Below are 16537 nucleotides of genomic sequence, written 5' to 3' on the forward strand. Positions count from 1 at the left end.
ACCACCACCAAATCCCCACAGGCAGGGTTTTAGCCTTTTGGAGAAACTGAAAGATCTAAGGAAAAAAGACCTGCAGATTCTGAGGTCTAGGAGTCACCAATTCAAATGGCCAGGTCCCTGCCCAAAAACATTCCAGTGAAGCCCACTAGGTAACAAATTTCTAAATATAAACAGAAAACTAAAGCTTCACCATTCATTTGAGAAATCTTCTACCATTAAAATCAGGGACCAAAACAAGCTGATAGAAAGAGGAAACACAAAGGAAAAAATGCGAAGAGCACAAGAAGACAGCAAAATAATTCAATTCAGATTCTCAAAGGAAACGAGAAAATATTGCATCCATGAAATAAGAACGGTCCTATTTTATTTTTTACTTCCATTTTAGTCATTTATTCAAAATATTGCCCAGGGAAGCTAACATGGTTGGTAAAGAAAATGGTGTATAAATCTAGGAGCATTCTATTGGCCATGTAAAGCAAATAATTTGAATCTGTTCCAAAAAGATGTGGCCACAATTGTGCTTATAGCAATAATACTCTAAGAACAGTCCTGTTTTTAAAAAGAAAAATATTCAGAGACAAATTTTAAAAATTAATTTGAAATTACAGATATCCTAGCAGAAATTAAAAGTCCAAGAAACACTAAGAAAACCTCTCACAAACTAGAACAAAAATGCAAAGAGATGGCCCTTGCCAGTTTAGCTCAGTGGATAGAGCATCAGCCTGAGGAACAAAGGGTCCTGGGGTTTGATTCCGGTCAAGGGTATGTACTTGGTAGCAGGCTCCTCCCTGGCCTGGGCCCTGGGTGCAAGAGGCAACCAATCAATGTGTTTCTTTCACATCGATATTTGTCTCACATTGATGTCTCTCTGCCTTTCCTCTCTCTTCCACTCTCCCTAAACATCAATGGAAAAATATCCTCCGGTGAGGATTAACAATACACTTACACAAAAAATGCAGAGATGAAAAATAGCTAAGAAAAAGACATAAAAAAATTAGAGAGTTAAACCAGTAGGTCCAAATATACAACAGACCGACTTGCAGAAAAGAGTGAATAAGATGAAAAGAAAATTATTTTTAAAATATTACAAGAAAATTTCCCAAATTGAAGAACATGAGTTTCTGAATTGAAAGGATTGCTGCAAGCATCAAAAAACCATACATGGGGATAAAGAAAAGAGTAAAAAATTTTCCAGAAAAATGAAACAGCTAATACACAACGAATTGTGAAGCAGAATGGCCTGAGTCGGTTCAACATAAGTATCACAAAGTTCAGTCATGAACAAAATATAGTCATAATAAAGTAAACATTAAATATGTATTTAACCACAGACTGCATCATGACTGCACCCAGAGAATGGGAGACAGTAAGAGTAGGTGTGTACTGAGAGGAAAGGGTTGTATATGAGAGGTAAGTCCTCAGCAGAGAATCAATAATATATCAGTCTAAAATTTAAACAGAAATCAATAAATGGCACTTAAAGCCTACACTGTATTGTTTAGAAATAGGTAAGCGAACACCAGAAAATATAACTAAGAGTTGAAAAGTGCTATCTTTGGGCAAAGGAGTAATGGGAGTATAAAACAAACAGGGAATGGCTATAATAGTATTATTTTAATTTTAAACAGTGTGCATGCAATTACCTCAAAATAAAATAAGTGAATAAATGGAAGGAAGGAAGGAAAGAAGGAAGATTTAACAAAGCAAATCTACAAATTGTCACACAGTGGAGATCTTCAATGTTCATCTGCATAGAAATAATAAAAACATCAAATATGTATATAAAGAGTTAGAAAAAATTATTCTGAGGTAGAAAAATGCATTAGTTTTAATATTGTTCTATATAAATGTGTGATTAAATACACATACAAAATTAATTAAATCATATAAATATGTTTGATTATTACATCTATATCCCCAAACCATTCCTTGTAAGTTGGCCACAAAAACTGTTCGGTTCTTTGCAGTAGGAAACACAGGAAATATAAACCAAGCATCAAGAGTACATAAAGAAATTTAAAATCCATTTACCTGATTCATGTTACTTTTCTTCATTAGCCTTCTTTCCAATCTAGGAGAAAATAATAAGTAAATTAAAGTTCTTTCTTCAAGTAATAAGAAAAAAAACCTAAAATCCAAGGCAGCTATTTTTCACTTCTTGTTCTCTATCCATTGCAAAAAGTAATGTTTCCCACTTCCCAGATAATTTCTGACTGCCATGGTATTCAGACTAAGGTTTACTAGGCAAACCAAAGCAGAACCAAGCATGTGCCTATAATGCCAATAAAAAACTGCACACCAAGTACATCTAATAGTATAACATGAGTTTTAAAAGCATGTACTTATCAATTATCTCTCATCCGTTCAGGTAAATAACTGTTAATTGACAATATAGAGAAAGATAAAGAAGCAAGAAAGCACATTTTTCAAACTATAAGAATTAAAACTGTAGGGTGAAAGGGATAGCAACATGTGTACATTTTCGTTTTTACCAGAACACAAGAACAAGTGGAACAACTAGAGTCCATATTCCATACATATATGTATGACCCAAGAGCTTATAGACTTTAACCCACATCACCTTAAAGGCTTAGAAATGCTTCCTCATTTACTTTCATGAAAGACATCCTCAACTAAAAATGAAATATGACCCTTTGAAAACATGTATGTGAATATTGAGTCATGTGCCACTTAACAACAGGGACATGTTCTGAGATATGCATCATTTGCAAATGTCACAGGGTGCACTTAGAAAACCTAGGCCATATGGACTGTACTGTAATTGTGTGCACTGTACTTTATAGGGCTGGCAACACAGTAGGTGTGTTTACACCAGCACCACCACAAACAGGAGTGATTGTGGTGTAATCCCTGGCAGCTGGCTTGTCTTTTGGCATGCAAGTGTCAGATTTAAGCTTTGATGGCCTGGCCCAGGCCTCCACTTCAGAGAGGCATCCCTTCAAGGGAGGCTATCTCGGATCAACACATTGCAGCCACAGGCCACAGGACTAGATAGCGAACCAGGCCACCTCCTTTGTTTTAGAGATCTTGGATGATTTAGATAACTGACCATTTGAAATACTTTTGTTTCTTTCTCTTCCTGAGCTTTAACTCCTCCTGTTATGTTTTAGATTGACCAGTAAAGAGGGAGCTATGAAACCCCAGACCCCACCCTCCTACCTCAATAAAAGCAGAACCTCAAGCCCAAGTACTCTCTCTAACCTCAACCTAGCTGTGTACCCCCTGGGGGGCTTTGTGGCTCCAGGGCTCAAGTAAGAAACACTTTTTTCTCAACGTTTCCTAATGGTTATTGCCAAAGGGTGTCTTGCAATGTAATAATCACAAGGGTCAGTTCAGTTGTAACCCTGGTTTAGGAAGGGGGGTGTCAGTGGGAAGCTCACTGGGCCCAAGGGAGTGCCCTCAGGCATTTGTAGAGATTGTTAATACACTGAGATGGCACAAAACAGTAATTTTCCTAAAACATTAGAATGGTTACCACCTCACTGGGCAAAAGGAATCCACCTCCATTATAATCTTATGAGACCACCATCCTATACACAGTCCACCTGAAACGTGTTATGCAGCATGTGACTGTATTTGTAAAATATATATGTGAATTATGATATCTGCAGAAACAGTAGTTCCCTTAAAAATTATGAAACATTTGTATTAATGGATGTATTACAGACAGACAGTAAAACACAGAAACCTTGGCTGGCTTCCTTAATTTCCTAAAGTGAACACATATGTGTGGCCACCACTGTTCCCCAAAGGACACCACTGCCCTGACTTCGAATACCACACACTAGTTTTGCCTGTAGGAAAAGGCATTATTTTTCAGGGATCTCTCTGACAGTCTGAGAGTCCCAATATCTGGACCCAAATAAAATGCTTTAGAGAGAGAGAAGCAGGTAGTCACTGAGTGGAAGGGGACGTTATTTCAGAAAGATGTGGATGTGTCTTAGGAAGGTGCTTTGTCTGGTTAGATGGTTGAGGTCAACCTGCAAGTTTTCCAGAGACTGTAGGATAGAGAAGCTGGTTTGTGCTATAAATAGAAGGGAAAGGTGTGTCCAGGATGAATGTACTGCTGAGGGTGAGATGGGGGAAGGGGAGCAGAGGGAAGAGGGGAGGAGGTCAGAGGGAGTTTGGACCTCCTTCCTGTAGGTACAAAAACACATATAAAATAAAGATAATAACCAAGTCAATATGTGCTGGAAGCTAAACTAAGTTACTGGTGCATCATCATCTCATTTGATCTCCCAATTGCTATAAAGTCCACAGACAGATACGGAGATTACGTTTCAAAACTTAAGTATGGAACCCAAAGTTCAACAGTGAGTAGAGGAGGCAACCCTGCTCCTCTTTTCAGCTTCTATGTAGGATGAGCGACACCAAAAACAAAAAGGAAAATGTTCACAGAAAAGAGGCCATTGTACTTAGATACAGAATATACTGACTGTATTGTTCCCACCAATGAATGATTTAAAGGAAAAGAACCAAGTAATGCAGGGTCCACAAAGTGTTCTGAATTAGCAAAAAACTGAAGGTTTTGTCACTTGTATCTTATCTTTCTGTAGGTCAAAGGAAACGGTTAAAAGAAATCCTTACCCTTCACAAGGTCTGATTTTCTGACATGTTAACTTGTTTTATTGCTCTGTATGCGCACACTGCAGTGGGGGAAATCAAAAGAACATGATGTCCCTCAGAGAAAGTCACAGATGCAGAGAGGAAAATTAAACAGCAAATCATTGAGGAACCTATGATAATGCCACCTTCAAATGGCATGCCAACCTGCAAAAATAGTTAATTCTATCATTAATGCTTTCCAAAAGCAGGGGCCAAAATGAGAATACAGTTAAAAAAGAGAACTTTCCATACTGCTACTTGAGAGGGAGAGGAAATAAAATATCTGAATAAGTTGACATAAGACTCTATCTGATGTACCGACTAAAAGGCATGTGGCTAAAAAGGCCTTCCTGCATCCTCATTATCACATCAAAAATAATATGTCCATGACAATAACTATAATGGTCAGGTAGCATGAAATTCTTTACATTTAATCCCATCAAACCCTGCAAAGGAAGTAGGGTTAGTATCCCCAACTTCTCAAATGCAGACATTTGGCCCAAAGAAGTTACATAACTTGTCCAAAGTTGCAAAATTGTCCAAGGTCAAAACTTATCCAATTCACATTGTGAGGAAGTAGAAAAGGTTTCCAAATCATGCCTGTTGGATAGCAAAGGGAGAGTCCTGGCTTACTGATGAAAGCAACCAAATCTCCTTTCAGTCCAAATCACATAATGATTCTTTCACTATTTTCTGGTTTCAAGTTACTTTTGTTAAGTCCTGGGTAAAGGATATTGACACTCTTCCCCCAGTGAGATGGGAAAGTGTCTTGTTCGCCAGTGACTTGAGGACAGGAAACCAAAACAGGTCCGGATGGACTCTGCATAGATTAGATAACTGCTAATGAGATGTCTTTACACTGTCCACCTGGAAGGCACAGTAAAAGCGGCAGGTTGAATTTTAGTGGACACAAGCTGTGAAGATGCAATACGAGTTCCTTCTAGGACTAGTTAACGAGCAACTTAACTATGCTATCCTTGTAAGTAAAGTATCTACAGGAAAAAATATGCAAATTACACTTGTAAGGTTATGGCTCTAAACATTTAATTAAATCTAAGTACAGTAAGGCAAGAATCTTTGTAGCATTAACCCAATGACAATCAGAAGAATATTAGGGGAAGTGAGAGCACCTTTCCCTTATTCACAAGCATTCTGGTATAGCAAGACTCAAACTCCGATGTGTTTACTGCCAGTGGCTTCCTCTCCAGAAAAACTACACTGATATAGGTGTTCAAAGAGTAGAAAGGAATGAGCATAAGAAACGAGGCTGCCCTAACCGGTTTGGCTCAGTGGAAAGAGCGTCGGCCTGCGGACTCAAGGGTCCCAGGTTCGATTCCGGTCAAGGGCATGTACCTTGGTTGCGGGCACATACCCAGTGGGGAGTGTGCAGGAGGCAGCTGATTGATGTTTCTAACTCTATATCCCTCTCCTATACCTCTCCCTTCTTCTCTGTAAAAAAAAATCAATAAAATATATTTTAACAAAAAGAAGAAGCGAGGCTGAGGAAGGGAAGATTGAAGTTGAAATAATTCTGCAAGGCCTGGCAAACTCCCACTTCACAAGTTTGTACTTGTATGGCCAGTCCTTTCAAAGCTTGTTATTTCCTCCTAGACCAGGGAGGGCAGTGATTTCACATTGGGGACCCACCTGATTGAGTGAGTGGCTGTCCAGAAAACACCCCTGGGAGACAAAGCTGAAATCAACTGCTATGTCTACCACGCAAACATAACACAGAAATCACAGCAGGGCCCTGGACGGTGTGGCTCAGTTGGATGAGCATTGTCTGATGCACCAAAAGGTCTTCGTTTCGATTCCCAGTCAGGGCACATGCCCAGGTTGTGGGCTCCATCCCCAGTGGAGGGCATGCAGGAGGCAGCTGATCGATGTCCTTCTCTCACATCAATGTTCCTCTCTCTCCCTCTCACTTCATCTCTCTCCCTAAAATAAATAAAAACAGATTTTTTAACAAAAGAAAAAGAAGAGAAATCGCAGCAGGCATGCTTCATTTTTGGCAGCCCTCTCCCAAATTCTAAATATAATTTGGTTGTTTCTTCTCAGGGGAAAGATGGTATGTAATTAGATATGAATAATTTAGAGACCAATAACAGCACAAGATAAATTTAATTATATTTTTCTATTTCTATTTTGTTTTTTCTATTAAAATTTTACTTTATTAGAAGAGTAAAAACCGTGGAAGACTTTCTCATTCTCACTCATAAGCAGCATGTTAAGCAAATGAATTTTTAATTTAAGAGAATACACAATCCAAAGCACTACAAAGTTAGTGCTTTTTTCTTCCTCTCTACCGCTCAAATAAACACAGTTTAAGTGAGCCTCTTCTTTCTTTCCTTTGCTTGGAGAAGAACCTTCACCATTACTCAGAATGAAAGACTCAAATACAGTTGAAAGGCCTCAGACAACACATGTCTAGCTTATAAGTGCTTAAAAACAAAAACAGCCCATGCCCTAGCCATGCTCAGTGGATTGAGCGTCGGCTTATGAACTGAAGGGTCCCGGGTTCGATTCCGGTCAAGGGCACATGCCCGGGTTGCAGGCTCGATTCCCAGTAGGGGGCGTGCAGGAGGCAGCCAATCAATGATTCTCTCTCATCATTGATGTTTCTATTTCTCTCTCCCTTTCCTCTCTGAAATCAATAAAAAATACATTTAAAAAAAAAAAAACAGAAACAGGCCAAACCCCATCACCAAACCAAAACTTAGTAACTAACCTAGCTTCAGCCTGCCTTAGGAGTAGCATTTTACTTTTTATTTATTTTTTAAAATAATTATTTACTGTTGGAAGTATTACATGTGTCCCCTTTTTTTCCTGATCAACCAAGGAAGGTAATCTGTCTGATAACCCCCCTGCCTTCCCTAAGGGAATGTGTCCTTGTCTGAAATAATCCACATTTGCAACTTCTTAGTCCCACCCTCTTTCTGGCTATAGAAACCTTCCATTTTGTATGACTCATCTGATTTCCTCAGTTGAATTTTGTTTTTCAACAGGTGACTGAAAGGTGCAGTCTCCAATGGAAAGCTAATGCTGAAGACCCGAGTGTGACCTCAAAGCAAACATTTATTGGTTGGGGCGTATAAAGAGTGGCATCCCATTAGGAGCTCTCAGTTAGGCAAGGAGAAAAACGTGTAAACCAGTATTTACATTTCTATGTAGTAACTAATACCACTGAGGTAAGTATCAACATCGCACAGGAGCACTCCCAGGCAGGGGCCAGGCACAGTTCCCAGGCATTTTATGTAGCTCATTTTAATCCTGAAAACAAGCATGTGAAACATCAAAATGCCTTCTCCCTTTTACTGATGGGAAATAGCATGTATGGGCACAAAAAAGAGTTTTCCAAACCAAAAAGGTATTTTTTATTCTAATTAAATCATCAGATACCCCACCCCTACCTTAAAATATAAATCTTAACCCTTATTTTCCCTTTTTCAGGCTGCCAGAAGACGCTCAGTTTCCCAAAACTTTTACTGGGAAATCCACCAGTTGAAGAAATAACTTTCTAACTATTGATGTGCTAATCTAATCTTCTTCATATGTCATTGATCATAGTTCCTTGAGGGCAAGAGCCACACTTTATCTGCACCTATAATGATCTCATTACCTAGGACAGGAGTTGGAAAGCACCTAACAAAACCTCATTCATGTTTGTTACCAATTATATCAAATCAAGTTTCTTAGTTCAGCCCAGTCAAGTCATCTGGTTCATCCACCTTAACTTTCCACACTTAGTCATTATTTTCAAAATTGGATTACCACCCAGTCTCAAAAGATGTATTCATTGCTAAATGTTTGCTACTGCAATTCCCTATACTGTCCTTCCCCTAACCCTGCTCTCCACCCTCCTAATCCATGTGTATCACCTGATTTAGAAACAACAATGGAAATATATTTGCAATGATGGAGGAATTGTCCACATGCTCTTTTTTGACTTAATAAAAACTTTTTTTCTCTAAATATCATAGATGGATCCAATAAATTCTGGCTTAGGAATTATCTCCACATAATATATGATTATAGTTTAGCTTCCATTAAAACCATCTTTACACAGTCTAAATTTTTTAACTAAGATCAAAACCTTTTAATCCTTTAAAACATTTCTCTAACGTATATCTAATCTCCTATAGTCCAAGTAGCCTCCCTTTGAAACAGTCACACTATCTCTCAACTCATCTTATAAGCACAGACTTCGTCATATCCCAAACAGTGTGTACTGCTCAGCAATTTAATAAATACTTTAAAAACTAATCTAAATGCCTTGCCTTTTGAACCTGGATTCTTTTTCAATATGAGAAGAATAAATATTTAATAAAATTAAAGGAACTCAGAACAATAAGAACTTTCTAACTTCCTTTTTTAAATACTTTGAAGTAATTTCTAGCTTCAAAAGAAAATTCAGCATGAATTGTAAAACCAAGCTACCATAATAAACTTTGCAAGTCACAAAAGCTGCCTTTTGTTTTCCTAAATGAGGCAACATGTAGCTGGCTAATAAGAATGTAAGATGGACACCTGGGCCCATTTAAAAAAAAAAAAAAAAGAATGTAAGATGAGCTATAAAGAAATCCCAAATTTATTCCAATATAGAAACAAATTAAAATATTAAATACAGTCCCAGAGCAGATTATGGGAAATGTTTTTAATGGAGAATCAACTAATTTATTGTAATAGACATAAATCAGGTTTCTGTTCACCACTCCTATTTCTGGGGGATCTGCCACGCCCTCGGGCTCAGTTGCCATCTTCTGTATCACCTGCTATAGCTCCACCCACACAGCCACAGCTGGGCCTGGAAGAACACCTGACCAAGAGGCAGACATTCATAGGCTGGCCAGGAGCCTGTGACTTGTGTTTACAGGCAAACAGATGGGGTCAGCCAATCAGATTCTCTGCCTCAAGAACTGGAATCAAGAAGCCTACAGGAAGCTGCCAGTTAGATCTTAGGGTAAGAGCAACCTTCATGGGCCATGTCTGGCATAGAAAGTGAGAACTGAACCCACACCACTTCCTGAGATCCTCACACCTACCTCCTGATCACCAACCGAGTTCCCCTGCCTTTCTGGAGTGAGACTGGCCTGGTTTTTTCAACCAAAAAAAAAAAAAAGAAAAGAAAAGAAAAAAAGAAACAGAGATCATCATAGCAACTTAAGTTACTTTTTTATGTAACCACCTATTACTAACATGGTTAGAATAAAGCCACCTTGTTCCTTAGACTAAATGGAAGAAACAACTTGTACCACTTAAGAAATCTGAGGTCAAATGTTAAAAGAAATGCAGTTTTATTATTTTCTACTTCCTCTCTCTTCTGGACTCTAGGTTTCTCACCTATACAATGAGGTCAGTTTATGAGAAGGTCTCTGGGTTGTTTTCCATGGCTTACAATCCTAGTACAGGATTATTTTATGCATGCTTTTTGAATACTTCTTGTTTGATAAATTATTTCATAAGTTTAGAACTATACATACTATTTCATAATCATTTTCATGTCACAATATATGAACATGTTTCCAGGCTATTGAACTATTAAATATTCTTCTATATCTTTGCCCCTTTTCTTTTTTTGAGAGATGCCAGATTCACTGCTTTGTCAAGAATTAGGGTTTTTCCCTCCCACTTCTAATAACATTTATTTTCTTATAAGAGTAACTTTGGTTCACTATGAAGTTCTGAAAAACATAGTAACATCTCACTAAATTGAGAACATATATGCATACTATTTTGATACTTGTTTTCATTCAAATTGCATCCTAAACACTTTCCTATCTCCTTAAATGTACTTCTGGGGTTATTTCCTGATTTTTTATGTATTTTTTATTGATTTCAGAGAAGAAGGGAGAGGGAGAAAAAGATAGAAACATCAATGATGAGAGAGAATCATTGATACACTGCCTCTTACACACCCCACACTGGGGATTGAGCCTGCAACCCAGGTATATGCCCTGACCGGGAATCAAACCATGACCTCCTAGTTCATAGGTCGATGCTCAACCACTGAGTCATGCTGGCTGGGCATTTCCTGATTTTAAAACAAGAGTTCCCAGAACACAGTTTCACATGTTTGTCTGGAATCAAGGTCATCATTAAGAACACTGATAACTGCAATATACTATAGCTATGGATGCAAGAGATATGTACGCAAATTGGGATGAACAACCCCAGAGATACCCTAAATCTGTTCTGTTTTATTAATTTTATTTTTTAAAAGAGTTCTGCATATTCAAGCTTTTTAATGAGTGGTCTCTCCTTCATGAAAATAAAAGAGACAAACAGCTCTAAATGAATCTAATGTCTGCACAGTGAGTTATTAACTCAGACTTGTCCCAAGTTACATTCCCAGTCTCTATATAATAAGAATAAAAAGAAGGAGATGGGAAAGCACAAGAAGGAGAATTATTTTCCTACTACTATGACTTGGGTGATTTCAAAACAACCTCTATTTCTGAATCACTAATGAAAACCTATGTCAACAATTTAAATGAACTTTTCTTTCCCACAATTAGTATGAAATACATATCCTTCAACACATCCAAATTTGTACAAGGGTATTTGGAGAAGGTTTGGTCCAACACCTGCAAATTCTCCCCCATCATTCATCAGAAGCCATTTCTGCTCTGGTCATAGTTTCCTCAAGCTCTGAGGCTTAACTGATTAACCACAATCCAAATTTGAGGTCCAAGCAATTCTGTGAGGTTAAAGATGCCTTTTTAGAAAGATATAATCATCTAATGACCTTCTCTACATAATAAATCAACTTTATCAAATCTGTTATGAAAAAAAATCTGTTCCATAAAACAAAACAAAACAATCTGTTCCATAAAACATTTCATATTCAATCTATACGCATCCAATTAAACAAACGAGGTGGTACTGTCGGGTAAAGAGAGGGTATGTTTACCAGAACTAATCTCTGACCTTGTTCCTGTAAAGTGGACATTACAGTTGTCTGGTTCCCTAAGTAATCAAGTAATTTTTTCAAGATATCTTTTATTGAAAAAGTATGGAAGCAGCACCATAAAGAACACGCAAAATCTATATCCAATTCATCCACAGAACTTAAAACTGTATCTGCCAATTGACAGGGATTGAAGAAGTTTTCTGAACAAGTGAATGTTCTCAAACAATAACATTTTTCATTCACCAAAAATTCTTTCCCTCTACAGGAACCACCAGAATTAGTCTAGATGAGATTATTTGACCTGCCTCTTATTTGTCTTAAAAAGTGGGAGAGCTACACAAACACCTGCTAGGGGAAGACTGACAGGCCTCACCCTAAGTGTCCAGTTCTGTCAGCATTTTAAAAAGTTCGAAATATCTTTTCCAAAATAGCCACAAACTTGTCCTGCAGTTCCATAGTGTGCTGTTCCCATTCAATTACATTAACTCTCCAAATGGCTCCCTTTGAAAGGTCAAAATCACTCATTAGAAAATAAACACAGCTCAGTCAAATACATTTGCCTGCAGCAAACTGGTAACGCAAAGAAATGGCTCCCACCTCAGTGGGGGCTAAATCTAGTCCTGCTGATTTATTTTTTGACTTTCAGAAAGTCTTTCCCCCCATCTCTGTGCCGCTCGGTGGGTGGAAGGGGTGTGTGTGTGTGCGTGTGTGTGTGTGTGTGTGTGTGTGTGTGTGTCGTGCGCACGCGTGTTTAATCCATAAAACAGGGATCTGGGTGGGATGTTCTCTGTCAGCTGTGATTCTATATTCAAATGATTTGCATTTACAATTATTCTAATTATTCTAACTATTCCAAATTATGAGCAAGAGTCAAGTTTGATTACTGTTGATTAAAAAATTCCCATGGGAGGCAATGTAATATAATGGTCAGAGGTAAGTATGAAATTAAGAAATGTAAATATGACACCTGGTAGAAGACATTAGAAATATGTGGGACATTTTGGATGGCACAGTCATTGGGGTCTTAATTGACATTTAGTGGGTGGGTACCAGGGAAGCTAAATGTCTTAAAATATGTAGAACAGGCCCACACATAAGGTCCTGCCTTAGATAACTACTGTGAGCAACACCGAAGAATCTGGATTTCAGACTATGAGGCTTCTCATTAGCAGTGTGACTTTTAATGACCTATGGTTAGAGGTCATTTAATTCTGAGCCTCAGCTCCTCAGAGGAACTTACAAACTGTGGGCCTGTGTGTTCAACTATCCTCTTCCGTTTCCTTATCCATATAACTCGGGCAAAAAGTTGCAGGGTTTTGATGAGTAGTGGCTCAATGCAAATTAGCAACTGTTATTACTTATGGGAGGTAGGTATGAATAGGTGCTCACTGGGTGCTCCCACATTATAGAAGTTAGATATATACTTTCAAAAGCTCAGTAACTACACCCATCTCAGATCACCACTGACAAGAACAATTAGTTAAAAGGACTAGAGCCTATTCATGGTGATACTGTGATATTTTAGCAAATTGTCTTTCAAACAAATCTGTAGGCTAGTATTTTGTGTTTTTTAATTTAAAATAAGACATACTAATTGATTGACCAATGAGGTACAGTATACACAGATTTCTAGGTTTGTCCCAAAATTTAATTGTAGTAATTATAATATGATTAATAGTCTAGAGAATGAAATGGCAAAGCCCAGGTTCCAAACGCCAGGTTAAATACTAAAACATCTAAACAAAAACAAAAACACACTACCAGTTTCCTTAAACATCCTCAGATCTTGCTAAGATTTAACTTTAGAAAGGTGATGAAAAACAAAAATTTGCAGAAATACATCGATCTGAATAAGAAGTTTAGGCACACCCCCTCAGGTAGGTTAACATGCACAAAGCTGGCAGAAAATATCCCACGAACTGGTGACACAGAAGTGCAGATGGAAAACAGAGCAGCGACACAGTCCTGTGGCTACAATAGGAGCAGGTCCTTGGGAAGCTCAAGACTTTCCGCCAACAGCCACTCGGCACATTCCCCACATTCAGGTACCTGCAGCTCCATCCAGGGAAGCGAGTGGCCCCCGCGCCATCATGGTTAGCTTACAGTTCGTGGATTTTAATGGGGTGCTGGGGCTCAGAATCAAGACTGCTGTTTCTATCAAGAGAGGGACTTACTTAAAAATTAAATTGTTCCTGCCTGAAATAACACTTTTTGAAATACCTTACTTTTAGGAGAAAATGTTTAAATAGAAGTGGTGTAATTAACCAGCTCCTTTACACAATTGCCTGCAGGATGGAAACTATGATAAACAAGCTAAATCCTAAAAGGTGACTGATTTTCCACACAACAGATGTCCACAGAAAGCCTCCCAAGATTTTGTATGTACAAAACTTAACAACGAAGGATGTACCATAAGCATATACCTCTCAATATTGTTTTAAAAAGAGTTCATGTCTAACTGAGAGTGGTTAAATTCTGGTTGTTCCATACATTGGAATCGTGTAGCCACTTTTTAAAATGGGTGAAACTTATATGTGCTGATATGTAATGATCTCCAAGAAGTATCAGACAATGAATAGAGCATAGCATGGGATAGTGTGCATATTGTATTCAGAATGCTGTATTTGCATAGAACATGATGGAAGAATACACACAAAACTGAAACTAACTCTGGGGAAGGCAAGGGAGGACTGGAATGAAAGGAAGGCTTTTCACTTTCTACCTTCTATGTGGCTTAGGGAATTTTTTAAACCACGTGCATATATATTTTTTACTTAAAAAGAAACAATTGAATGTTTTTTTTAAAGTAAAATAGCAGATGCTCCCTACCTGTCCGTTTTCCTTTAATACTGAGGCCTATATATTCAATGATAAGCATGGCCAATGAAGGCAGGTTGTTTTAAACAAAGTGGAGAATCACAGTTCCTTGCTTCTCTACTACACTGCTAACCACCTTTCCTACATTTCAGTAGATGAGCTACGCACTTTCCACAGCCGCCTGCAAGAAACAGGCCTCCAAAACATGTGAAAATTGTCTTTTGTGTTCTGGTATAAATAATCCGTTAGTGGCTATAAATTTCTTGCTACTTGAATTGTCAAGCAGGTTGTGCCAAGCACAGAGTTCTGTACAAAGTAAACATCATACAAAAGCACTCTGCTGGTTGTCCGCTGTTCTTTATTCCTCAGCCAAATGCTGGGAACTGGCGGAACCTGCTCGTGTCAATAAATATCAACGTACAGCTAACTTACTAAATAGAATCACACTGTGTCCTCTGCCACCCCCCCCTCCCCCCCATTCAAAAAAAATATGCCCAATACCCCCACCACTACCACCATCTGGAAAAGCAACCAGGCACCCGGGGGCCCACAGCACTAGCAAATGCCCCCAACTGGCCCACTCCTCCACAAAGCTCAGGCCAGGCCAGCTCCTACGGTACAACAGCTGTCATCTCTCCAAGAAGGAACTGACGTGGCCAGAGCTAGAGGGCTCCTGGAGCCCAGTTTAAAGGTAATCAACCACCTCTGGACCTTCTGAAACACAATCCTCCCTACCAGCACCTAGGCCTGCCTACCATCCCGGATCCAGTCAGTCCAAGCTGTGTGACCTTCAGCAAATTGCTTAGCCTCTCTGCTCCTAAATTTCTTCATCTGAAAAACGGTACTGGAATGCCACCCACCCAGAGCTCACAGAGCTGAGTAAAGCTTTTGGCACATAGGCAGCATGTCGGCTAATATCACTGCCATGATCTTTAGGCATGACCAGCAACAGCCTCCTATTTGGTCTCACTAATTTCACTCTAGTTTCTACCCAGTAATGAAAGCAAAAGTAAAAGTGGGGGGGTGGGGGGGGGGTGGAATCACCCTGGTTATTTCCACCCTCCTGTCCTCACTGACGAGGGACAACAGCCCCCACAGTCTGCCGTTAGAATGAAGTCCAGAACCTTGGTAGCAATCTCTCCAGGGCACACTTTAGCCATCATTAACTTGGAGAACTCTGGCTTCACCCACACTTCTCCTCCCCTGCCCCCCAAAGAGGGGAAAGGCCTCTCTGCCAGATGCTCCCATACTCCTTTGTTGAACTTTCCACACACACAGAAAGATGCCTACTGAGGACCGTTCTGCACTAGAGTATGAGGTCCATCCACCAGAAAGGTCGGACCCATCTCTTCAAGTATTACAATCCACACAAGCCATCTAGTGTTAGAGCTGGGAGATAGGACAACCTAGCTTCATTGTTGTATCCCATTAATCCTTTCGGAATCGAATTCAGAACCAATGAGATTCTTTTAAGATAAACGAAAAGGTTACTGGGGATTAAATTCCACAACCTTCAGTTGACCAGTTCAGATCAGATGATTCATCCACTTACCATCTAACACTGGGCTTAACTGAAAAGCATGACTCTCCGTTACAGGTTTTATTTTAGAAACATCTTGTTTACCCATCTGAATGCCAACCCCGGGTTATTTCTGCATGTTGCTTTTCCTCTCAGGCTGAGCAAGCTGCTGTTAAAACCCTGAGTGAAAGTATTCTGGTATCACCCTCCAGGGAATTCTATTTCTAAGAAAAGCCCATTCATTTTTGATTGGACAAGATGAAGAGAATGAAGACTTCAAGCAAGTTAGGGGTTAGGGAAGTAAAACTCAAGGTCTCAATGAATCCCCACCACCCCCGATTTCCCAAAGAATGCTGTTTGGGTGGGTTGAAATAATGTAACTCGCAAAATATGTGACTGGGATAAAAATCCCTTTTATCCTTCAAAGGGAAGAATTCACAGCCAACCACGTCAATCCTTTATTTTTCCTTTTTATAATTATTATTTTTAATTGTGGTAAAATACAATTAACATAAAATTTACTGCCTTAACGACTTTTAAGTATATAGTTCAGTGGCAATGAGAACATTCACATTGTTGTGCAACCATCACCACCATCAATCTCCAGCACTTTTTCACCTTCCCAAGTGAAACTCTGTTCCTACTAAACAATAACTATCCATTCC

At 38.9% G+C, this 16537-nt stretch overlaps 1 protein-coding gene and 1 pseudogene across 6 annotated transcripts in view; one reads left to right on the top strand and one right to left on the bottom strand.

The window, feature by feature from the left end:
- Positions 1-16537, bottom strand: part of SGMS1 (sphingomyelin synthase 1) — a 230517-nt gene that overhangs the window by 115476 nt on the left and 98504 nt on the right. For 5 of the 6 annotated variants that reach the window (XM_014547474.1, XM_005875931.2, XM_014547472.1 and 2 more), the window contains one exon: positions 2032-2071. The gene's annotated coding sequence lies outside the window, so the exon portion shown is untranslated. Of the gene's footprint in view, positions 1-2031; positions 2072-9668; positions 9690-16537 lie in introns of those variants that run through there. The other variant, XM_014547471.1, reaches the window with a different exon arrangement.
- Positions 1-16537, top strand: part of LOC102238596 — a 137644-nt pseudogene that overhangs the window by 67778 nt on the left and 53329 nt on the right.

This window comes from Myotis brandtii, unplaced genomic scaffold, assembly GCF_000412655.1.
Source record: "Myotis brandtii unplaced genomic scaffold, ASM41265v1 scaffold475, whole genome shotgun sequence".
Classification (NCBI taxonomy): Eukaryota; Metazoa; Chordata; class Mammalia; order Chiroptera; family Vespertilionidae; genus Myotis; species Myotis brandtii.